At 43.5% G+C, this 26,630-nt stretch overlaps 1 protein-coding gene across 1 annotated transcript in view; it reads left to right on the plus strand.

The window, feature by feature from the left end:
- LOC121001871 (ubiquitin-conjugating enzyme E2 E2) overlaps positions 1-26,630 on the plus strand; it is a 250,505-nt gene that overhangs the window by 53,140 nt on the left and 170,735 nt on the right. The window lies entirely within an intron of this gene.

The following is a 26,630-nucleotide window of genomic DNA, read 5'->3' on the forward strand; positions in this document are numbered from 1 at the left end:
GTGTTCTGATATGTATATTTTAGGTGGTTCTCCTTTCTCATTTTACTTTACATGGTCTTTTAAAATTTCACCAATTGTAATAATTGGGACTCTGTGATTTTTAAATATTGGATTACTGTAATGTCTGTATAGTGTTGGTGATGGTATGTTCAAAACGATATGACAAGTCTGCACGTCGAGACGGTTGGTGAAGATGTGAACGGACAGATTGGTTTGGAGCTTTAGAACGGTTTTTGCTCATTTGAAATGTAGGTTTTTGTAATGCACTTTATTCATGTATCTATTGTCGTAACTGACTTCACTAATGTTCTTAGTGTAGTCAGAACCCCTCCTTTATCTGTGTTCTTTGGTCTGATCCATTTTATTGGGTAATACTGCCCTGCTGATGGCATGTCTGTGGAACAGACTACTTCACAAAAAGGGGTTCTGACTACACTGAGGTTGATTTAATTATACTAGGATTTTAGTTTGACCTCTGTTTTTGCTACAGATTGCAAAGCGAGGCAGCAACAAGAAATACATATACATTTGTCTCTGTACAATTACCCAATTTTGTGAGAAAAGGGAATTCACACTTTAAATCGAAGATGTCTGCTCCGTTTACTTTGCTTGTTTTTTGTGCATTTTCTTTTATATACCATACTTTTTATTGGGCTTCAAACAATGACTAAAATAGTCGCCAATGCAACCAAACAATACTGTTTAGCTCCTAGATTGGCTTCTTTTGAGTCCGGTAAAGGTGCCAATTGCCCAGGGTGCCACTGAAGAGAGCTTTCTGTAAACTATTACTATTAAATTGAATCTACATGTAACAGTATGCAGTAAGCTCCCTCTTGCGGTGGCTGCTGGTAGCCACTATGTAGAGAACATGGTTTTCTGTAAAGCCTACAGTCTAGTGCAAAGGTCGGTCATCCCATTGTCTAGCATGAATGCTTTCTTTATTTTACATGTAATGTTGATTTTTTTAATTTGGCAACCAAAAATATAATTTGGGTACCAATTAATATTTCTATCCTGGAGCCTTTCGTTATGTGCTTTTTATGCTGTTAAAGGTGTTGGCCACAACACCCCTCCACCCCCTGGAAGACCTGCACAGTGAAGCATGCATACGGTTCCTTGCCACTTGGTCTCAGCTCCTTCGCTTCCCAGCCTCAGATGCTCAACATCTGCTTTGACACCGCTGCAGCCAGTCACTGGCCACAGTGGTTACCTGCTCTCCTCGCATGATGTCAGCTGGTCACTTGATGAAAGGGGAGTAGGTCACCCGTGTGGCCAGCGATTGGTTAAAGCAGATGTTGACAGCAGAAGACCAGAACGAGGCAGCTAAGCCCTGGGAAGGAAGTTGTCGAGACTCAGCGGTGGGGAGCAGTATGCTTCCCTTTATTGGTCTACCCAGGAAGGAGCGGGGCTGCCTAAAAAAATACCCCGATTGTTTGCCAGCCTCTTTAAAGGGGATCTGTCACGTCCGGCAAGCCATAGTAAGTACAATAATTTATAGAATACCTGCCGCTGACTCTGGATCAGTAATTTGTATGTCGATACTCACCCCCATTCTTCTGTTGTGCTCCCCAAACTGGTAGTGAAATACATAGAGAGGACTTCTTCTGGAGTCCTCTCCATTATGTGCGCATGCAAAGGAGTCCTCTTGCCTTCCGTGCCTGGTTTGCGGGCACACAGTGGGGTAAATGGGGCTCTATATGGACATTAAATTACTGATCTGGAGTCAGAGGCAGGTGTTCTGTACATGTATTACTGTACTTATTTAAGCCTTGCTGGTGGTGACAGATTCCCTTTAAAGCGAAGCTCTGCCAAAAGCACTTTAGACTGTCAGTAGATTCCACAATATATAGGCCATTGTAAACTAGCCTTTGTCTGCTGATATATCTCCAGGACAAACCTAGACAGTTTGAAACGTCTGCTCCCCTGCAAAGTATTATTGGAATGCGTTCTCCGCATTTAACCATTTATTTCAAACCTCTCTCTACGTGGATCTTTACTTCCGTGCTATTAATTTTGGAATCTGTGGAGCAGTAAACCTTTTGTTGATTTCTGTTTCTGTATTTTATCAGCTATTTTTTGGGTATTTTAGAAGAGCAAGTCGGGTTTCGTGTCGGTCGCACCAGCCATTATCTCAGGAAATTGGCAGCAGTAGCTACAGAGGGAACATGCTTTTATGTTCTCCTGATTCTGTGTGGTTGGTAAATAAAACGGTGACACCTATTCAGAGCTCTGAATAGACGGATTCCATACTGGAAACAACCCTTTTAGAAAACGCCTTTGATTCATCTTTCAGTCTGAGTGGATAAGCACTTGCTGTCTAGATAAATCCTCATTTATCTACATAGTACGTCAGTTTTCAGATGACACCAGCCCACAGTCTTGTAATGTCACTTTTTTTTTTTCTACAAGACGGTTTATTTACACTACAGTTTCTTAAAGACAAGGACAGATCTACACAAGACACAATTGCTGAAATAAAATGCTGGATTTTTGTACATCAATAATTGCTTTCGTTGCAGGACGAAAGGTCAAAATGAAGCAATTATTCATACTGTAGCAAAGCGTTTCTGGCGGCTTCTTTTCTGTGTGAGATAAATCCACTTGTGTCCTAAACACAGTCTATGGGAGGGTTCAGATCAAGGCTGCGTATTACAACTTGTTTTGGTGTTGCTTATATGCTCATTTGCTTTCCTTTCCTTCAGTTGCCTGCTGAGATAGGTCAAGTCTCAGATTTCAGGCCACTTTGACTTTGCTTCTGGATCTCAGTGTGAAATAAATCTAACATGTACCATGTGCCATTTATAATACTGGTGTGTTGTTGTGTGGCAGAGGGCCCAAGCGTCAGGGTGTGGGCGCAACTGCAGCCTATCCACCCTCTGTGGCGATACCCCTGCAGATCACCGCTGATGTCAGTAGACCACTCAACATTTTGCTATTTCCACCCTGTCAGACCAATGAGGTTGACTTGCACTGTTGCACATGGACATTCACCATCTACTGTAACACCAATATTGTAATTTCCTAATACACCAAAAGCTCTCAAAAGACCTTTTTTTTTTTTTTTTTGCGAAAACCAACCCCATTATCGAGACCAGATTTCCTGTGACTGAATTTGTCCCACCATAATATTATTCATACTGACCATCTTGCTTAAAAAGACCACACTGTTAGGAGACCACTTTTCAATGCAATTTTGTGTGGTCCTCCCAACAAGGTTTCATGTTATACTTAAATTGTCAGCATTCATGGCTCCATTCTATAGACGGGTAGGCCGGAGTTTTACAGCTACCATATTTTTCTCTTTATAAGATGCACCTGATGATAGGTTTTTGAGGGGGAAATAAGAAAAAAAATATTTTTAACCAAAAGGTGTGCTTTTGTTGGGTTTTGAACTAATGGTGGTCTTGGATGACACTGTTATGGGGGTGATATGTGGATGACACATGTTTTCTGGTAACACACTCCATTATGTCAGTGGGGTCCACTGGCACCCGCTACACCCCTCAACATCCAGCTCAGGGACCAAGTAGAGTACACCGAGCGATGTGCAGCATTGTGCGCTGTTATTGGCTGGAATCCCCTCTCGTGGCTGAGCTTTGGAAGTTGATTGGCCCAGAGCATCTGGCACAGGCGGGAGTTCCGGAGGCGGTGACGGGGTTGCCCAGGTAACCGGCTCGATGATGCCCGGAGCTGGCGGGGCTGCGCGGGTGTCTTACTCTTCTCAGGTTATGTGACTGCATAGGAGAGGGAAGTTTTATTGTGTGTGAAGTAGACTGTAAAGTACCGGGCGCACTGTGGTAACGGGGGCGGGAGGAGGAGAGGGTCTGCACCCTGCTCGCTACCAGCCGTTGTGTTCTCCACACCATCTGCGTCCAGCCAGAGCATCACCTCCTCATCCCGGCTCTGAGAAGGACAGGGGAGACCCCAGCATTACCCCACACTGCATCTGTCACAACAGACGAGAGGAAGTTATAGGGATTCTCACATATATCGGATGAGACACTGGTTGAGGATTAATCCTCAACCAGTGGCTTTGGTTTGTTAAACTAGTGTAATCGTCTGTAGTAGTACTCCCTATCAAATCGGCGGGCAGGCCAGCAGTGTAACGTCACTCATTTATTCACGCTCCTGCTCCGCCAGCTTCATTAATGAAGTGGGAGGAGCGTGAATGAATGAGTAACGTTACACTGCCAGCCTGTCTTCCGCTTTGATAGTGAGTACTACTACATACGATTACACTAGTTTAACAAACCAGAGCCACTGGTTGAGGATTAAATAAACAGACTTTACATGTAAAGACTGCTGTGAGGAGGTCGCGGTGTAATGCAGTACAGTGACTGCATCGGGCCCCGCTGCCAGTGCACAGCAGATGCCAGCCTACAGCCCCTCCTCCCACCCCGCTTACTGTAACTGATACATCGCAAGCCGCGCTGTGCAGCATAGTGGCAGGCGATGTATCAGTGTCAGCAATGTAAAAATTGCACCATTTGCTTTATAAGACACACTGCCATTTCCCCCCCACTTTTGGGGGGAAAAAAGTGTGTCTTATAAAGCGAGAAATACGGTATCTCTTCTTTATTAAAGGGATTATATGGGGTAGCCAAAAATCCTCTTCTATATATTTAAAATGCTGAGGTATAAAACTTACTCATAGAATGTTGTCATCCAGAATCCCTCATTCTGCCACTCCACCCTGAGTCCACGTGACACCAGAAGTTCCGATGCTTCTTCCTACGACACGACCCCCGTATCACATAACTGAAAGGACTGCAGGCTGCAACTCCCCACACATTAATCTCAGATTGTAATCACTTACATCACACGATTTCTGTACTTGCGAGGCAACCTTGAAGGGATGGAGTCCGCTGGAGCAGCCATACTTGGGATCTTGCGTCAGTGAGCGGATCAAAAACAACAGTGTGTATTAAACCTCATGCAGGCGTCCGTGGAACACGGTCCGTGAGATACCGGACTGGCATTGCAGGAGCGCACGCCGCCGTCATGCCAGTATCCGGTAGCTCACGGACCGTGTTCCACGGACATCTGCATGAGGCTTTAGGTAAGGGGGTGGCAGTGAGAAGTCCCGTCCTGACCTCCCCTCCTCTCACAAGATGGGCAGAGCATTATACTGATTTATAATGCTGTGTGACCTGAGTCCTGAAATCTATTGTATTACACTGACCGTATTAGGTTCCTTGCATTCAATTCGCTCAACCTGGACATTCAGGAGAGCATCAAGCAGCATAGCCGGGTAATGTATGAGATAATTTATACATGGAAAACTCCTAAAAATATTATGGGACAATTACTAACACTGCAGTGAAGAGTTTGGGAGCTTTTTTTGTTTCAGAAGCTCCCAGGATAACCCCTTTAACTTTATAGTGAGGTGTTAAGGCATCCATACACCATCAATAGTTGTCATCCAGCAGCTATTCATACTGACTCCCCCAAACACGTACACACTGAGCTTGGCTAAGCATGCATGTGTTTTCGATGGTGAGAGGAGAAAGCCACCATCAGACCCCTCTGGAGATGGATTTTCTCTCCGGAGAATAAGTATTGGGCGTTGAAATTCAACTTGCTCGATTGTTCGCAGATGAAGTCGGGGGAGAGCTGGAAGCTCCTCGTATACATTAGATTGTCAGACAGTCTTGCTGAAGATTATGGCTTTGGCCAAAACAGTCTAAACTGTATTGGGTCCTTTAAACATGGTCTTCTAATAATACTGTATAATACAGGCACTTCTAAATGAAGTTTCACATTGGAATTATTCACTGGAATTATTCAGGTTGTGCAATGAATAGTTGTTTAGCCATTTATGTGTAGCTCTAGCGTCTGTGGCCCCCACCGGCCAAAGTGAGGGACCTGTTGGCCACGAACCATTACAGAGATTAGCAAAAAGTGAAAAATGTTGTTTGTAGCAGCGCTTACGGCAAAGGCTCTTGGTTTAGTGGTGGTGCTCGCAGTGTTGGGGACCGGCCTGTAGTACCCCCAGTCATCCAAAAACTAAAATGGGGACTGCAGCACTCCATAATCTTCAATTCATAAAGGTGATTTATTCCCCAAGCTGACATGCAACGTTTCGACCGCGTTGGTCTTTATCAAGCACGTCGAAACGTCGCATGTCAGTTTGGTGAATAAATGACATTTATGAATTGAAGATTACGGAGGGCTGCAGAGATTAGCAAAAAGTATCTGCTTCTGGTTTTCCTCCCAGAAATGGAGTCATTCTTGTCCTTGGGTCACTTCTAGTATTACCGCTTAGCCACATTCACTTAAGGTGCTTCCAGCTTTATGTCTTCCTTCAGGAGTTTTTCTTTCAGTTTGAAAATAATCAGAAAATTCGGCTTTTAGTCAAATGTGTTCCAACTGTGTGCAGGTATAATTGAAGGCGAAATGAATGTAAACTGCCGGCAAGAAATCTATATATACTTACAGCTACAGTTACAGGCACATTGGTGTGACATCCTCCGAAGCAGTCAATTACACATAGATTGGCTCTCTTCTGGGACTTGGTACACTGCGTATTTAAACGTTATTTACCTCAGATGGCTTCTTGAGCCTGGCAGCGCATCAGGGAACTGTCACAGCGGGCACCATCACCTCTAGGTGAAAAGTGACAAGTCATCCCTCTGGTCAGCAGTGGAACATGAAGGTTGTGAAAGCCAAAGTGATGAAGACCTATTTTCCTTCATCCATAAGCAAGTTAATGATCTTTCATGTCTGGTGCAAAATGAAATAAAATCGAACTCTGTTATTGATTATATTAAAAGAAAATACATGCAGCCCAGTTAAAGGGGTTATCCAAGTTAAAGCGGTTTTCCGAGAATTAAATACTAATGGCCTATCCTCTGCATGAGTATCTGATCGGTGGGGTTCCGTAACCCAGAATCGGCTGAGAAGTGCCCCGGCCTTCTCTCAGCTTTGCCTAGGCCTGGTGACATCACTTTCATCGGCCACGTGTCCTAGGTGCATCTCAGCCTCATAGAAGTGAATGGCCGCATCCCGGGCATTAAGGAGGGATCCACATGGCCTTATCAGCATTGTCCCATGTTAAGTGTCTCCTTCACTGTGCTGAGGTTTATTTCTGCCCAGTGATTGAGATACTATTTTTAGTATGGGTTTTGGAGGGAAAATTTCCCTCCGTTTTTGCGGTGGTCACTGGGCAGAGTGGATATTCTGCCCAGTGATGGCCGTAATTGGCTAAAGTTTAGGGCCTGTCTGGTTTCAGGGTTTCGGGTAGAGATACCCGGACCCTGGCAACAAGTACCTGATTGGTGGGGGGGTTCAGGAGTGGGGCTATAAGTGTCCTGGCTCCGCGGGCTGGCTTGCCTTTTGTCTGCGGAACCCCATGAAGCCTGGACCCACATGCCCCCCCCACCCTCTTTTCTGGAATAGGATGGTCATTGGCCTATATGGGTGGTTTTACATGGGTCATCCTGTGTATAGGATGGACTCTGAAGTTATTATTATTATGGTTTGAGTCTATGACTAGGCTCTAAAATGTGTTATTGGTTATTAATAAACAGGCCTCGGCCATTGGTTGTCTCCACTGTCTTGGTTATGTTTTTATTTCTATTGTATTTATAGTTGAATGTGTTATGTATTGGACATGTATGCGGTATGATTGCCATGGGGCTGAGCTGCGATACCGAGCACTGCCGCTATACAATGTACAGCGCTGTGCTTGGTGAGCATGGAGAAGGCTGCGGTGCTTACAGGGGCATCGGTGCCTTCTCAAACATCTGATCGCTGGGGTTCCTGGGCACCCGACCCACCCCAATCCGATATTGATGACTTATCCAGAGGATAGGTTATAAGGATTTAAATCTCGGAAAACCCTAAATGATAACTCTGGCAGCAACATTCAATTTGCTAAAATAACAAAAGATGCGCTGCTCATCATTTTTCTCCCCTGCTTCTTCCAGTGTACGTCCTCCAGTCCAGCTGTGATGATGACCTCTTCCTGGCTGTAGTAGTGATGTCCAGTACACACCAAGTCACTGTGCAGCCAATCACTGGCCTCAGCAGTATACAGTTCATGACCGCCGAGGCCAGTGATTGACTGCAGTGATAACATGGTGTGTATACAGGACATCACTGCTGCACCCAGGAAACGGCATGGGAGAAAAGGCGATGAGTAGGAATTCTTTAGTTTTTTTTAAACATATATACTGTTGCTGTCTGTGTAAATTTAACTTGTCAACCCCTTTAATGCAGCAGTGCAGGAGCTGCATGAACAAAAGGGGAGAAATATTTAATAAAGATGTTCTGAAAAGGGACAGAATGGGTTAAAAAATGAAAAAAAAAAAATAGTTACCATGTGGTTATCCCATGATTAATGTAAAAAAATGAAAATCAGACATCATATAGCACATGCCAATCTCTTTCTAACAAAGCTAGAACCAGCTCTGTACCTCACATGGATCCAGAGATCTCCCCATTCATTGCTCTGCTAGATTTCTATCAAGCTGACAGCTCAAGGGGAGTGTCTTTTCTGCTGCAGCTCAGGGGCGTGTCTTTTCTGCTGCAGCTCAGGGGCGTGTCCTTTCTGCTGGAGCTCTCTCCCTGTCACCACTCAGGAGGCAGGTGAAGGATGAAACTGAGCATGTGCGGCCTTCTCAGTGAGTAGAGCAAACAGCAGGTGGCGCTACACAGATACATTTTATTCAATAACTCAGTGGCTACGCTAAATTTTTAATTACTTGTAGTTACAAAAGTATTCAGATCGAGGTGCTGGTTTGAAAACAGTAAAACTGTAGAATATTTTTTTTTTGTGGGACAATTCTGTGCTGAATTCTGAAAATATGACTTAAAGCACCCACTGGTACCCGTAGGCGTGTTATCTTGCTTGTATCCTTGATAATGCACTTCGTATCTATTTGCAGAAATGCGTAGAGTGAGAACAGCTATACTACAACACGTGTGAGCGTTGTGCGTGAGGAAGGATACCAGACAAAAATAAATGCGTCTTCCTAAGGACCACAACACATTGTTCCTGCTAAAAGTCTTATTGATCCAAGAACATCTGATACACACTATATTAAATATTGACTTGAAGACACATACACTGAAGGGACAGTCTTGAGAACTGGACTGCCAAAGTAGTTGGGCAAAAGTACGTGGGCCCACACTGCCCATTCCCAGGGTGATGATTAATTGTCCTGCTGAGTCAAAGTGTCGGCAAGTCTAAAGACGCCGTATGGTTGAGAAATGCGGTTCACGTGCTCCAGTGGAGGAATAGAAGGGAGCTGAGAATTTAGGAATAAAGCAATCTGTAGGAAAATTAATAATAATGATGATTATTATTATTATTATTATTATTATTATTATTATCATTATTATTTACTTTTTGACCTTAAATACAAATTTTCCCCCTGGAGTGCTCCTTTAAATTCTGCACCCTTGCCAGGAGACAGTAAAATGACCTTTCCTTTATTATTTAGTTTTTTTGAGTAGTTATAACTTTTCGACAATAACTGTATTGTGTTTATTTTAGCCTTGGCAGGAACATACCTGGCCGTTATTAGCGCACACTCATTGGAAACCTTGGCAGCGCATTGTCTTGATAAACTGGATCATGCGCAGTAATATACTTAGTCTTATACTGAAAACCTTGCACCAGCCAAAAAAGTAACAATGACCTCTATCCAAGGCACACTTTTACCATCCAATTCAGAGCTGTGACCGTATTTCAGGAGGCTTTACACAACCTCGTCTGAAGTGCAAACAAAAGCTCCTCCACGCTGGAGCAATGCTCGTCACTAATTATTAGAGAATTGCATTATAGCTACGCCCTAATATGCTGCATTTCTGGAATAAAGCTAATTAAATGCTCTGAATGCAGACCCCAGACGTAGGGACGCTTGATTTTCGGGCAGTTTGTGGCTTCGGTCTGTCATGTACTGCCGCGAGGGGGTGTAGAGCGTGCTGATACTGCAGCAGCCTGGTCCATCCATGGAAATATCACTGATGTTATAGATTGTCTGTGAGTGAAAGTATGTGAAGAATGTGTTGTAAGAGAAATATTCTCTTACAAGACGTGAGGGGCAGATTACCTAATCCTATAGGTGGAGTAAGCTTAGACAGGTTGTCCAGACCTGCACCAGATCTATCACCGGGGCTTAGACTGGATGGTAAATGTGGCACAGAGATGGACCTTCTTTTTCTCTATACCAACTATTGGTCGGCTTACTTCAAGACATACTTTTATGCCAAATTTGTGATGCAATTTTGACGCTAAATTCCACATCTGAGGCCATGCCCTTTTCAGCTGAGCCAAACCCCTTTTTGCTCAAGATAGAAAAAATTGAGAAACCCTAGTTGCGCCGTATTTGCGCCAATTTTGACACTTTGTAGACAGATTCTAGACACAGACACATTAGTAAATGTAGGCCAATGTATTTAACCGCCGAGAAACAAGCAGTTCAAGTGTCCTCCCAACTCTCAACCACAGGCAGAGAGTCTGTCACCAACCTGACCGGATTTAGGTTGAAGGATGGAACTGAGCATGTGCGGCCTTCTCAGTGAGCAGGTCAAAGAAATAAGAAAAAGAACAAACAGCAGGTGGCGCTATACAGATACATTTTATTGAATAACTCAGTGGCTATGCAAATTTTTTAATTACATGCAATTACAAAAGTATTCAGATCCAGGTGCTGGTTTCAAAAGTAGAATATTTTTTGTGGTACAACCCCTTTTAATTGTGCTGCCTTGTCTTTAAACGCTGGTGAGTATTGATGTTACTAGCTTATAGTTGGATATGGCTTCATTTTAAGGTTCTTGCTTTTCTCTGCTGGGTTAAAACCAACATGTATTTTTTACAAGAGAATAGTGACAACTGGTTAAATAAAATTATGGTTGTGTAGCCTCCCAAAATAAACTAAATAAAAAGTTAGGAAGAAATCACAGACTTCAAAATGGTATAAATAAAAGATACAGATCACCCCGCAACAGCTATGTAGTCAGAAATATAAAAAGGTTATGGATGTCAGAATATTGCAATGTAAAGAATTATTTTTATGGCTTAAAATGAGTGTTTTATAAGCTGTCTGATTCACTGAAAACCTAAAAAAAATCATCTACCTTAGATTGTGAGCCCCATTGGGGACAGTTGGGTGCTAATGCCTGTAAAGCACTGCGGAATATAGTAGCGCTATATAAGTGCATAAAATAAATAATTTAAACCAATCAAATAGGTCAGTGGAGCACAAAGACATGACACAGATGTTACCTGTGTTTAGTTTTTCAGATCCTCTAAATTGCCCAAAAGGTTTTTATGATATACGTTCCCAGGGGAGGAGAGTTTGCTGAAAGTGTCCAGGTTCCCCTTCCTTACTCGTGCCTAACGCCGCCCCTCAGTAAGCTTCTGCTAGCCCTGTGTCTCTGTGACATCATATTTTCCCGTAGCCCCTCCGCGCATCACCGCCCGGCCTAGGCCGATTTCGCACCAGTAACCGGAACGCAACAAACCAAAATGGAATGCATTCTGGTGCACTCCGTTCCCGTTTGTTCAGTTTTGTCCCCATTGACAATGAATGGGGACAAAACTGCTGCGTTGTGCTGTGGTTTGAAATCTCAAAACCGGACAGCACAACGCAGATGTGAAAGTAGCCTCAGCAATTCTAGTTTCACAGACTCCACAACTCCCAGAATTGCTGAGGTGACTCTCTAACCACATTGCACTTTCTACTGCTTGTTTCTGAGTGGTAAGAACATTTCGTGTCCTTTAGATGAGTTGGATTTTCACTGTCTTACCTGCTCCAGCAGATTGTAAAAGGGTGCTAGTCTTGTGCATTTCTGATACTACAATTTGCACCCTGCCCTTTGCTAAACCCCATTACAGTGATTGCTAGGCCTTTTTTGTTCCTCAGGAAGCTGTAAGGCTTGCTTTCCACATCCAGGTTTTTAAGTGCAGTTTTTGAAGCCAAAGCCAGAAGTGGATTAGAAAAAGAGCAGAAGACTGAGCCTCATACTTTAGGGACATATCACCAGGAGACCTGATCTCTGAGACCTGTACCTACCTTTAGAACATCCACCCTCCATTCATTTCTGTGAAACTGACTGCTAAAACAAATTCAGAAGTCCCATAAAAATTAATGGGAAGCACACTGCGCAAGCGTGGCCACCATGCCATTCACTTTTTATAGTTAACTCTTGGCTATTTTCGGCAGTTCCATAGAAATGAACAGAGGGCGACTGCGCATCCATGGTCCGCTCTCTTTCACTTTGCGGATTCTGTTCTGGAGATAGATGCGGGTCCCAGAGGTGGGACGCACACCTATCAGACATTGGGGGCATATCCTAGCGTTCTCCCCCCAATGTATGAGATGGGCCAACCCCTTTAATATGTGTCCTACGTTTATCACTTGTTCCTCACTTTGGCTTCTAAATCTTCATCTGAAAACCTGAATGTGGAAAACAACCCTCAGTCAACTGGATGTGAGTCAACTAGATTTGATCACTTTTACGCCACTTTTTTTTAATTTTTTTACTGTTTAGTAGCTTCCTAAATCTGATCACCAAATGGAGCTACTTGAAGGACAACACATCTCTGCTGACTAGGGCTGCAGTAAACGGTTATTTAAGTAATTGAGTATTCTATCGATTATTTTTTACGATTAACCGAGTAATCTAATAAGAAAAACCTTCTTAAAATAACGTACTGCTTTATAAAAATGTCCCCCTTTCCCAGTGCCTTCTGTGCCATCCACCATGTCCCCCACTCCCCCAGTGTCATCAGATCAGCAGCCCCCTCATACCATGTCCCCCAGTGCCCCCATCATGGCACTGCCAACAGCACCTCCATGCCATCCAGATTGCCATGATGTCCCCCTTCCCCAGTGCCTCCTATGCCATCCACCATGTCCCCTAGTGCCATCAGATCAGGAGCAGCCCCTCCATGCCATGTCCCCCAGTGCCCCCATGATGGCACTGCCATCAGCCCCTCTATCCAGATTGCCATGATGTCCCCCTTCCCCAGTGCCTCCATGCCATCCACCATGTCCCCCCACTCCCCTAGATCAGCCCCTACATGTGCCAAATCACAGGTGCCCCCATTAACACCTCTCCCCCCCCCCTGCCAATTACTTTATACATGCCAAATCACAGGTGCCACCATTTCCCCATGCAAAATCACAGGTGCCACCATTTCCCCATGCAAAATCACAGGTGCCACCATTTCCCCTCCGCCTTTGCTTCCTGTCAACTTTATACTTACCTTTCAGTGCAGAGTGTGCCGACACATGGAGTCCGCAGGAGACACGTCTTCATCCCGGCATGCACTGGGGACCTGACGTCACACACAGCGTCAGGCAGCGCGCTGACAATGTGTGAACGCAAGGTCCTGCAGCGCGGTGCTGACGGGAGGGCATGGAGCGGTGAGCGAGAAGCTTCATTTTGCTCACTCTCCGTGGTCATGTGATTTAAACGAATCCTCGATGCAGAAAAACCTGCATTGAGAATTTTTTGTCTCAATTACATCGATTAAATTGATGAATCGTTTCAGCCCGATTGCTATTCGTGTGCATTTTTTCGGATATTCAGCATCTGAATAATCTGAGTTATTGGATTGACACACAATTCATCAACCCAAAAACAAAGAAGGGGCGAAAAAAAGTGGTATCCACCATAGCAGAATAAATCCCAGCTATCCCCCATAATGGGGGCTGAACATACGAAGCTCAAATCAAACCAAACACTGTAGCTACAATTAATCTTCAATAAAATGAAGACACATAATTGGCACCATAACAGTATCTGTGACTAATCGGATTATGTGATCTAATGACTTTTGGAAGGATTGATACCATTATTAATATATTGCTCATACCGCTGATACAGAATGAATACGTTGTTTATGTAGTTTGCAGTAAGAACGATCGTTCTCATAGTTTACATTTATGGCTAGCAGTTTATTAGGGTATAATTCCAGAAATATGTAGACTCCTTTATGGAATCGCTTAGTAAAGTGAAATTGCTCCTTTCATTTACGGTTTTATACTGTGTGTAGACATAGCATAACCTTGTGCTCTGCAGCCGGCTTTGGGGAACGCTACAGTCTGCGGATAAATAGCTTAGTGCGCGCCGTCTCTTTAATGTGGTATCCATGTTTATTTTGATTGTAAATGGCAGGTAAACCTTCTTCTTTAGCACTGGGATGGCGGTCCAGGGGATGGCGGTATATGTACTAAGATCATTTTGAAGGCACTGTTTACATGGAGCCGTTAGTGTCAGCTTCTTTCTACAGAGCTAAGTGTAAAGTACAGACTTGAGTTGTACTTCTGTTTGGCCTGGTGCCATGACCATTGGCTCAGATAGATTGACTGTGAAAACAAATGGCATTCGGCAGGTGGCTGACTCGGAGAGTGCTGCAGCGAGCAGGCAAGAATGACGGGCGTAGTGTAAAGTCACATCAGTGATATACCGGGGACTCGGTTGATGACATCTGTCTTTAAATTAATGTTTGCTATTATTAAGGAAAATAAGTCGCCTGTCAAAAAAGATCAGTTCTACTGTTCTTTAGTTATGTGTTTCTCAATAAGCTGGGTGACGACCAATATGGCTGCCATAACAACTCCCAGTAAGTATCTGTTCAACTTTCCAGGCTTCTGAATGCTACTCCTTTGCTCTGATGTCGATGCTTGTAATTCAGGGCTCTAGAAACGACCAGCAGTAATGGTCACTATATTGAATGACATCCAGTCTTTCAAAAATGAATGTGAGGTGTCGCAGCGAAATCCCTTTAAAAATCTCCATCCGTCCTCAAAAACAAATGATGGGAACTGAGTGAATGATCAAAGAAGGGTGAGAAGTAGCTTCTAGCCATAGCTAGGACTTGCCTGTAGGGTGGGTTTAATGAACACAGTGCATCAGAAGTTGGCTCTAAGAGAGAGCCTAGTCAGTATTGAGCCTAATTGGGTAGCCCCATTGAGACTCACATAGGCATTTCATAGAGCTATTCATGAGTGTTAGATGAGAAGGACTCCTTTGTGGTGAAAGGTGCCAATGGAACTTCAGAAGCTCTCGGCCAAATGGTTGTTGGCCAACAGCTATTCCCCCAACTCCCCTATACCCGCCCGTGCTTAATTTGGCTGAGCATGCTTACATTTGTGTTATAAAGTACAGTTCAGATGCTTGAACACCACAACTAAAAAGCCACAAAGAGATGCTGCTGCAGAGTACAATTTTAGGACCACCTGGTATGACCCCTACGCCATATAGAAAACTAGTGACAATAACCTCCAGTTCTCACAGGTGCACAAAATAGTAGTTACCAAATCATTTTGGGATATCCTATTAGTGACTGTCTAGCACTCCAAGCAACAAGCCTATCTAGGAATACAGTGTATTGGCTACCTTTCGATATATGTGGGACCACTAGCCGCAGTCAAGTACCTGTGTTACTACAGCATCGGTCCATCCATCCCCAATTCTCCGATCCTCATGCATGCTACTGAGTTGTAGAGCTGCTGTTGCGAACAGAGGCCTTTTCACCCCACAGGGAGATCTTTGCTTCTTCTCATCACTTGAGAAGCCCTGGCTTGTAGATGCTCACTCGGATGAAAACTAACAGAGGCCTTCTAAGGGACTTGTGTGAAGCTCCTTACTTTTTTATGGAGGCTTGCGAGGCACAAAGTTCTTTCTTCATACACTTTTAAGGATAGGTCATCAATATAAGATCGCAGGGGTCCAACTCCCACCATGCTGTTTTGCAGTAGGTCTGGGGCTGGAAAAGACACCGGAACTACACCGCTCTGTCCACTGTGTAGTGACAGGGGGACTGGTTACTGCAGCGCACTGCAAAACAGCTGATTGGTGAGTGTGCTGGGAGTTGGGCCCCTGCCGAACTGATATTATGGCCAATCCTATAATAAAGTTTGAGAAACTGTAAATATAAGCTTGTATAATATACTACTTACCATCACAGAAACGACCGAGAAGAGGGAATGGAAATGAGCTCGTAACAAGCTCTTGCTCTGATGCCACCAGATGTAAAGTAGCTATCTATTAGAGGCAGAGCTTGCTCATTTGCATACCCCCCGCCCAGAATTCACAGGAGCGTTGCCTGGCCCTTTAAGACTCACGTCACTTAGGCACTCTCCATAAGGAGGTATATTATTCCCCAAATCCTGACCTAAGCCTCTCACCCAGTTGAGCCAGTACTCTCTTCTTTGCACCTATGAGGGGCAATCACCCCGAAACAGCTGTCTGCAGATGAGATGCTGGCCTAGTTATTACCGGAGTCATGACTTAAGGCCTGTTTAAAAGGTCGAACATTGACTTACAGGGCAGCTGCCTTACATCTAGTGGCATTCGGGGCAGAGCTCATTTGCGTACCTTCTTCCCAGAATTCTAGAGAAGCATTGCCTGGCTTCTAAGTCTCCTCACGCCACTGTCCATAAGGAGAGAAATAACTGAGAAATGTAGGTTTTCCACTAGAAATAATCTTTGCTCTGAACCTCCACCCTCAATGAGAAATTGACCAATAACTGGTGTGAATACATATGTATCCACATTAGTCCTTCCATATTCTTTTACTCCTGGTTCACTCATTAGCATCACATTCATAACTAAGAAAAGACTAAACAGAATCTTTAATTTCTTGGCAGAAGAAATAAGTGAAGGTTATTATGAGGGGGCAGACGCTCTTTGATATTACGTCGTTCATTTTGGACCGCTGCTTTCTCTGATGCTGCTTTCTTTGATGCATGAATGTTTACAGTGATCAAAGTGGAGAGCATAATCTGAGGCTGCGGTCGCCGCTGTCTTTTCAGCCAGAATCTGTTTTCCGTTAATCACATGTATGTGAAATTGTCTGCTATCTGAGCTGAGCTCATTTCTGTATCAAGCCTTTAAATTCCTTATAGCTTTCAATAGCCCTCAAAATACAGATGACCTGGAAGTTTGATCTCGTATGTGACACTCTTCTGATGGCTTAGGCTACTTTCACACTCGCGTTTGGTGCGGATCCGTCATGGAACTGCACAGACTGATCCGTTCAGATAATACAACCGACTGCATCCGTTCAGAACGGATCCGTTTGTGTTATCTTTAACATAGCGAAGATGGATCCATCTTGAACACCATTGAAAGTCAATGGAGGACGGATCAGTTTACTATTGTGTCATAGAAAACGGATCCGTCCCCATTGACTTACATTGTGTGTCAAAACGGATCAGTTTGGCTCAGTTTCATCAGACGGACAACAAAACGCTGCAAGCAGCCTCCAAAGCGGAATGGAGACGGAACGGAGGCAAACTGATGCATTCTGAGCGGATCCTTTTCCATTCAGAATGCATAAGGGCAAAACTGATCTGTTTTGGACCGCTTGTGAGAGCCCTGAGCGGATCTCACAAACAGCCAAAACGCCAGTGTGAAAGTCGCCTTAGATGTGCTCCTAGAAGGCTGTATTATTTGCATTCTGGTAAAATTAGTATCGGAAACGCTCCACCCCCTGCCCGACATTAGACCATAGAGTGTTTGTACAATATTACTGAGAGATTTCAGCTCTGAAGCCAGCAGGACTATTATTGCAGCTTTGGGTTACAATACAGGCTACATGTCGTGTTTACCATGCCTGCATTTAAAATTTGATCATGTAATATAATCTGTGTCAGCTAGAAACATATGAGGAATTTGCTAATAACAGGTTTTGTAACGTCAGCAGGTCTTTGATATTATTAAACTAGCACAGAAAATAATGAAATCTACAAAGTTTGGCCAAAATTTCATTAAATACTGAGGGCATCTGTCAGCAGATTTGTAGCTATAAAGTTGGCTGACCTGTTGCATCTGCACTTGGCATCTGCGTTGATCCTCTGTTCATACTTATGGGTACATATGAACATGGGCCTTCAGCTGCCAAGTGCTCCATGTAAGAGGTCAGTCAATTTCATAGGAATAGATGACCTTTTAAAGGAGCTGGATGGGTGGTCTACTCTTGAAATCACGTAGCCATGTGGTCTAACCGAGCCTGATCCACCTAAATAATATGGAGAGGGGGGTGTGGTATGGGGGTGTGGCTATTGCAGAGGGAACAGTGTAGAATGTGGAGCGAGCCCCTTGAAAGATTACAGAGCAAAGCATGCTGGGTTTGGTTAGAAAACTCAACAGAAAGCAGATGAAAACAGGAAGTTCTGCATGTAAATAACCTGCTCAGGTATTTGAGGTATAAATTTTCAATGTGTGGGGTACTGAAAGCAAATAAAAAAATTATTTAAAAAATCATTACGAGACCGGAGAACCATTTCATTTTCTGACGCCATCTTATTTACTACTTTAGCTTGGGCAGAAAATAAAACCCTTGTATAGTTTGTAAATGTTAAAAATATAATCTTCCATGGTTCATGTGAGATGTCGTCATAATCTACATGCATTCCCTATACATTATCCGGCATCACCAAAGCAAAGGTTCATTCCACGGCGTTCTGTGCCTTTGTATGGACACAAAGGGAGGCTCATCTCCTCTCCACAGTTTGCCATCAATGTGTCCTACTACTTTTGCCCCCTCCCCCATTGTGCTTTGCTCATAAGCGTTATCTGTAAAGCCAGTTCATAAAGCTGGAAATGTACATACATTTCGTATTAGGAGGAAATGAAGATCCGTGATTTCCACATAGGGGCCCATTTAAAAAAAATAATTGTATTTTATTTATTCTTTTAACCATTTATTTTGGGTATCTTCAGATCTACATCACATTAGAAATCACGTTACATAGGCAAGGAACGGAGCTCTGTTACTTGACGTGTATCAGTCATTAAAAAAAACCCTCCTAAATATTCGGAATATGCGGTTTTTGCCATTGCCCTGAAATTTATCCGGACTATGATCATACGCTGTGCTGTAAGAAGGGCAGCATGAGGACAGAGCCAGTACCCTATGTGCCCCATGGAGTACACGTACCACAGGGCAAGGGTGCATTAGGCCAAACACAAATAACCCTTCAAATGTAACAGCAGTGGAAAAATAAAATATACTGTTATCTTGGCTATGTTAATTAATAAATGTCAGCTGGAGAGCATATGTGGGGCTCACACAGGCAAGGGCAGGGTTCACTGCTTCATGAGTAAATCATGGATCACATGTCAGAGATCATTAAGCTGGATGTCTAATGTCTGCTTAAGACGTTGTTACAAAGCTTTTACATGCATTAGCCCGAGCAGAGGTGATGATTTCCAGAAACCAGATTCACTGGCATCTGGGGTCATTCACTGCAATATATCCCACACACTAATATACCCCAGGAAATATTAACATTATTAACGTACATAGATGTGCCACAAATTGTCCACAAGAGGCCTGCAAACAAATTAGATTTGTTTCTTCCACGATAGCCCGAGACTTTCGATATGCAATTTAAGTATCGCCAATGTATCATGCATGTAAAGTTGGCCATACACATGACACGACCGATCTTTCCCAATCTTCCCATGCATTAACTGTGGACAAAAGTATAGGGAAGCATACACATTGCGCCTACAGAAGCTTTTAAGACATCCCTTTCTAAATCCTTATGCCTGAAGGTAGATTTAGAAGAACCAATAATCGTCCAGATTATCCTGCGAACGCTCGTACCCGATAATCTGGCCATCTAAATGTGCCGCAAAATGCTTGTTCATTGGGGGAGCCTGACGTTCGTGCAGGCACCACTAATTATAGTTTCTGGGCCGCAGATACTACGTAATACTCGGCCCTTGGAGAGGGCTCCCTGGTGAGCTTAATGCACACACAGTTGCTTGTATGGAGACACCCCTCCTACTTGGGGAATAGTAACATACCATTGTCAATTTATTCATAATTCTTTGTTAATCAGAAATGTATTAACCCGTAGGATACGGCTCTGGAGGACGTGACTTAAATCCCAGTGCCAGGTGGCTAGATAATTGGGCAGATTATCGGGAACGAATGTTCCAACCCTACAACCTGCATCCGATCTCCCGATGAATGAGTCGTTTGTGCCGGCAGCTAAATTATTGATTCTGGGCAGCAGACTGTGCTGTGTGAACAGCGATCTGCTGCACCGAAACAATGCATATGTATGAAGACAAGTTATCGCAATAGCGACAGCTCGTCCTCATACTGTGGAGGTGATCGCAGTGCTTCCACCCCACTGAACAAGCAGTCGACTGTCGGGAAGGAGCTCTTTCTTCCCGACCATCTGCTGCTCATCAGTATGTATAAATCCTGCTTTACTTACTGGATCATTACAATGATCATTTGAATATCGGTCATTAAATTTTCAAAATGGATTATACAACCTATGTGAAATTAAATTTCAAAGTAAGTACACCAGCCTCATTAGGTCTAAGAGATATATATTAATAATATATGCAGTTTGTATTATGAATTCTGGTTACATTCCTCTTTCATTTTGGTGTGAAATACTTTTTGGTGCTTCAAACAGTTCTTGGTGTACTCGGGTTTCAAGCCACATCTCATAAACATAAGAGTTATGGTATCTAAAGGCTATAGTCAGAGTTTGAGTGAGTTAAAGGGGCTTTCCTAGACTTAAAGGGAACCTGTCATGTGGATATTTGATTATAATCTAACTAATTATATACAATCATTAACTACTAAAAAGTACCTTAGATGTATTCACTTACTGGTGTGACAGACGGTTATCTCATAATATACACACAAAGATGCCGCATGCTAATGAGCTGATTTGAGTCCAGCGTGATGTCATTGAGTCCAGTGTATATTTAATTCAGAGCTATAGCCACTCCCCTGCCCACCTGCTGCTGGTTCATATGGAAAAAAACTGTCATTCAGCAGCAGGTGGGCGGGGAGAGTCAGGAGCTCATGAATATTCAGGACTCATCATTATCAGCTGGAGCTTTTCAATACAAGATGTTGGCAGAAATGGGTCAATTAAAGAAAGTGACCCAGTATTGTGCTAAGAGAATCAGTCACTTATTTATGTTGCCCTTAGTTAGGACACCATAAAACTGGTGACAGGTTCCCTTTAAATACTGATGACCTATCCTCAAGATATGTCAGTAATATCACATAGGTGGAACTAGCACAGCGTAGTGAACGCCACGGCTCCCCCTGTGCCAGAAGTCGGGACCCCACCAATCTATCCGAAGTATTGGTCATTAATATTTAATTTCTAGAAAATGCCTTTAAACAATATTTCGGGAAACAATAGCAAGCACTTCTGGATATGCCCTTATAATATTCAATATTCTGAAACCTACATTTTGTATCTTTTTAAGAGTAGAAATAATCTTTTTGCCATGAAATGAGATTCTGTTCCAATTTCTTGGAGGCCATGGTATAAATTCACATCATGTAGCAGTTCCACGGTTAATGTGCCATCATACCCATGGTAATGGTTTATGGGGTGATTTTAGTGTGGATGATTATTAAACATTTAGCAGCAGTGCATTTGTTTATCTTGTCTTTTATTGAGATCTCATCTTGATTCCCATTTGAGGCGGAAAGAAATGTGACTTAATGTTTCTCTATATTATCTGAAATTGCACATCTGTTTGTTTACTGAAGATCACTCAGCATGTGCGAGGGATAGAGCGCTTCACAAATTGCCGCTCCATTCCTTTTATCATATCTGGTTATAGTATAGTCTTGTGTAATCACAGTATATTAATTGAGATGCATTTTCCTACCAATATCATCTTCTATTTAATACGCCAAATCTTTATTCTCAAATCTAGTGTGCAAAATATGTATCCTTCAATAGAAAGAAAACTGTATCATACCAGCCAAATCAGAGACTTCTCCAAAAGAAAGAGGTGCCCATCTGCTGGTAGATGTTTCTATGTTCTTGCATGAAACATCTAGTTGACTGGATAATGTACCTTAGATGTAGCTTGGAGGAGGGGGGGAGGGTACTGCTTCTCAGTGAGACCTGTTTTCTGGCAATGCTCTATAGGAGAAAGTATGCAAAATAGCTCTCCTCGAAAAGGAAGAAAAAAATCTCATGTCTGCCAAGCCAGTGACACTTCCGAGAGGATGAAGAGGGAGGTACCAATTGCATACCTTTTTTTCCATGGAGCATAGCCTAAAGTATGTCTCCATACACCAGCTGGATCTCTTCAATGAGAAGCACTACACTCTTTAAAAATCCAAATTATAGCCTAAAGCAGGGATGCTCAACCTGCATCAGATCCAGAAGGCACCTGAAGAGGTTTTAACTCAGAAACTTGTTATCTGTGGAACCATTTTTATCAATGAAGGGGTTGTTCCAAGTTGGCAAGTTGTCCCCTATCCACAGGATAACCTCCCACTCTGATACTTTGAGCCACAGAGTTACGCTAACTCTTCCCCCTTTAGCTATCTGACCCCCACAACTAAGGGATATTATTTGCCACCCTTGATATATTAAGTGGACAAGACGCCTTAAACTAGGTAACTCACAATTACCCACTCAAACCCACTACTCTCTCTAGCATTCACAAGGTTAATACACCGATACGTAATGCTTCTTCTGAAGTTGTGAAATTGTTAAGAACACAAGAAGGCTCTTATTAAAGTGAAGTTTTAATATCTAAATTACAGTAGGTACACAATACCGTTATCAAAAGCTAAAAATACAGTGACATATAAATACAATGCAAAAAAATAATTGTTTTAAAATAAAAAGTATAAAAGAAACGGAACTTAATATGTTACAGGACAGTAGAAGTCCTGTTGCCTGGGGGTAGCAGGAAAGACGGCCAGTTCATCAAATGAGTTGTCCCCCAAAGAAATGACAAAGCTAAAGGGGCATACAGCTTAAAGGGGTATTCCCATCACATACAATGGGGGCATATCGCTAGGATATGCCCCCATTGTCTGATAGGTGCGAGTCCCACCTCTGGGACCCGCACCTACAATGAAAAAGGAGCGTGGAGAGCTGTGGCTGAAGGACCCCGGATTTCCCGAGGTCCGTCCACCACCAAGCACTGCTCCCCCTGCTCCCATTCATTTCTATGGGGCAGACGGAAATAGACGAGCCAGCGCTCCGCTGTTTTCAGCGGCCCCATAGAAATGAATGGAGGGCGGCTGCGCATGCGCTGTGTGCCCTTCATTTCCCTGCCTCGTTCTTATTGTAGGTGTGGGTCCCAGAGGTGGGACCCGCACCTATCAGACAATGGGGGCATATTATAGCAATATGCCCCCATTGTCTGAGATGGCAAAACCTCTTTAAGAAGGTCTGCTGATTCTACCACTAGACCCTCCCCCCCGCCTCTGATGGCCTTTTTTTACGACCAGGTTTTTGAGGTCAGTTTCTGACTCTGTCTACTAAGATATATTTTCTTGCAACTCCATACCACTTTCATGCAACCCGTTATAATGTTCCGCACACGTGCATATCAAATATGGAGGGGGTAGAGGCAGCACGGAGTGCGTTCTTTAATTACCACATCTTGCAGAGCCCTGATTGAGGTGACGTTAAGGGTCCATTTACACACCCGTATGTGTTTTGCGGATCCTCAAAACGCGGACACTGGCAATGTACGTTCCGCATTTTGCACATCGGCGGCACTATCCTAGAAAATGCCTAATCTTGTCCGTAATTGCGGACAAGAATAGGACATGTTCTATTTTTTTTCGGGAACTGAGGTGGTCACAGGCACTCCGTTTCAGTCATGCCACCAGGCATGTTTTCTGTTAGAAGCTGTGGCAGTTACAGTGAAAGAGATGTAGTAAAAAGAAGACGCACGCCCCCTGAGAAAGGACATGCCCCCGTGAGTTGTCCTCCTGTAGAGAATCTATCAGAACAATTGGAGCAATAAATGTGGAGATCTCTGGATCCATGTGAGGTGCAGGGCTGGTTAGAAAGAGATGATTTTCATTTTTTATATCAACCATGGCAGAAACACGGAAGGACATCTGAACTCGATGGCTCTAATACTTTTTGTCTCCATCTAATTTTCATAACTGACCTCTCGCATGGATTGCTAAGGGCAAACAGCAGAAAAGAAACACTTGAAAGTGAATGTAGTGAGTAACCATGAAGCCCGTCTGCCATCGCTGTTACGTTGTATCATTGCTCATTCACAGTCAGACGTCTATCAGACGCAATTATCATTACCATGGTGCTGAGTCACTTTAAGGAGCCCTGTCTGCCAATGTATTTTTCCTTTCCTTTGAAGGGAACTTTTCAAACGTATTTAATATTCCTCTGTCGCCTGAGCATGCAGCCCTCGGCAGTGCTAAAATGCTCTTTCATTACATAGTCACCGCAGGTCTTTATATTCTTAACGCATAAGTGCAGTGTCTACATCTAAAACCAAGGGTCTGAAATGTTTCAGCTGTAATTTAGAGGGGACCTTTAAACTCTAGTTCACGTGATATATATATATCCGCTATACACACAGCTAAAAAATGGGGCACCCCTGGGACCCTGTTCTTCCGGAGAAAGCAATTTGCTTTGAGCATATTGTTCTCTTCTGAGAAGGCAGCTGCAGCAGACCTGCCGGGTAAAAGCATGATCCAGCGCCCATTGTCAAGTCGTTCAGCCAGGGACAGGACATTGTGTGTGTGCACCTCCCACAGTAGTGTGAGTGACAGTCAGGCTCGATGACGCAAGGGAGCCTGACCCTGTCTGTCAAGCAACCGGGGAGCACTGGGAAGAGGAGGCTGCAAAGCTGGGGTGCACTCCCTGCCCTCAGTGCACCAAATCACTAATTTGCATACTGAATAAGAGACCTTTTTCTCAAAGATGCAGGAACAAATTAAAAAGCAAAAGTTATACTTATTAGACTAGGCAAACGCACTAGAAGGGATTGGGTTAATACCATTTACCTTTAAAGGCATTCTCCAGTTTCATAATTTAATTTTTTTTTATCTTCCCAGAGTACCCCAAACACTGCATATTTTCACCCGGTATACTTTTTTTTTAAAATTTTATCTGTTATGTAATGTCGGCGCTTTACTTGCCCTTCTGTCAGCACCAACGTCACTAGTAGTTTGTTTACATGCAGAACTTCCTGTTTTCCTCAGCTTCCTGTTGAGTTTTTAACCAAACCCAGCATGCTTTGCTCTGTCATGTTGTACAGGGCTTGTTCCGCCCGCTGTACTGTTTGTAGTAGTCGTGCCATCTGCACCTGTAATCTCTGTTCGCTAGGCAGAGCAAGCCCTGTGAAACATTACAGAGCAACAGGAGGTTCTGCCCGGATGTAGTGATTCCAATAAAAGGGCATAACGTTGCCTGCCTAGCCATTATTACCAGCATAAGGCCAAAGCCGGTTTATAATTTAAAGTGTAACTATCATTCTTTTTTATTTATGTAATGTATAGGGGCAGTGATACTGACCATTTTTGTAATATACTTTAATTACTGAAACCGTACATTTCTATTAAAAAAAGTGGCCCATTTTGAGCCTTAGCAACGTCTTCTGTTTATATAACACAGTCAGTGTTAGCAAGTCTCCACTACAGTTGCATCGGGTATCGAAGTATCGATACCCAATCGACACTTTTAGACCCGGATTGATCCGATACCAGGTTTTACCATTTAACGATACTAGGCTGCGCAGCCTAGTATCCGTTATAGAACATGGCACGCGCCGCTCTCAGCGCGCGCCATGTTCTCTTCAGCGGCACAGTGGAGAAGGAGGCAGCCCCTCCCTCCCCACTGTGCCGCTGCCACCAATGGGAACTTAGTACTGAAGAGGAGGAGAGGGGTTGTGGCCACTGTGCCACCAATGAATAGAATTAACCCATTAATTTAAGTGTAGGCAGCGGGTGTCGGCGGCAGTATCATGCACCCGGCCTCAATAACAGGGCACAGAGATTCCACAAACTGCGGCAATTAACCCCTCAGGTGCGGAGATCGCAGCGCCCTGTCGTAGAGGCCGGGTTTGTGATACTGCCACTGGCACCGCTGCCTACACTTAAATGAATGAGTTAATTATGTTCATTGGTCTCCCCCCCCCCAACCCCAGTATTAAAAAATGTAATCATTGGTGGCGCAGTGTGCCCCCGACCCCGATCGGAGCGCCAGCAGTGAATTGGCGGGCTCCAATCGGTTACCATGGCAACCAGGACGCTACTGAAGCCTTAGCTGCCATGGTAAGCTCCCTGCTGCTGGGCAGGGCAGCAGGGAGTGTGTAAAGTCCTAATTACCCTAATAGAGATCTATTAGGGTGAATAGGACAAGGGTTCTAGCCCCTAAGGGGGCTAAATGTTAGTAAGTAAAAAGTAAGAAAAAAAGTTAAAACAATCACCAAAGTACTAAAAGTTTAAATCACCCCTTTACCCAAATTTACATAGAAAATATATAAACAATAAAAAATAAACATATTACATATCGCCACGCTTGAAAAAGTGTGAACTATTAAAATATAAAAAAAATCTCCAATGCGGTAAACGCCGTAACAGAAAAAATATAAAAACCGAGCGAATTGCCATTTTTAGTCACCTTGTCCGCCCATAAAATAGGATAGGACTGTTCTATTATAGTTACATAGTTAATACGGTTGAAAAAAGACATACGTCCATCAAGTTCAACCAAGGGATACGTGGGGACGCGAATCCCAGAAGGAAGTGAGACTCAGATTTCTACACGTTTTCATAAGCATTAATGTTTTTTACTTTTAAGAATTCGTCTAAACCCTTTTTGAAACTGTCCACTGTTCCTGCTGTGACCACGTCCTGAGGAAGTCTATTCCACAGATTC

Source organism: Bufo bufo, chromosome 5 (assembly GCF_905171765.1).
Source record: "Bufo bufo chromosome 5, aBufBuf1.1, whole genome shotgun sequence".
In the NCBI taxonomy this organism is placed as follows: Eukaryota; Metazoa; Chordata; class Amphibia; order Anura; family Bufonidae; genus Bufo; species Bufo bufo.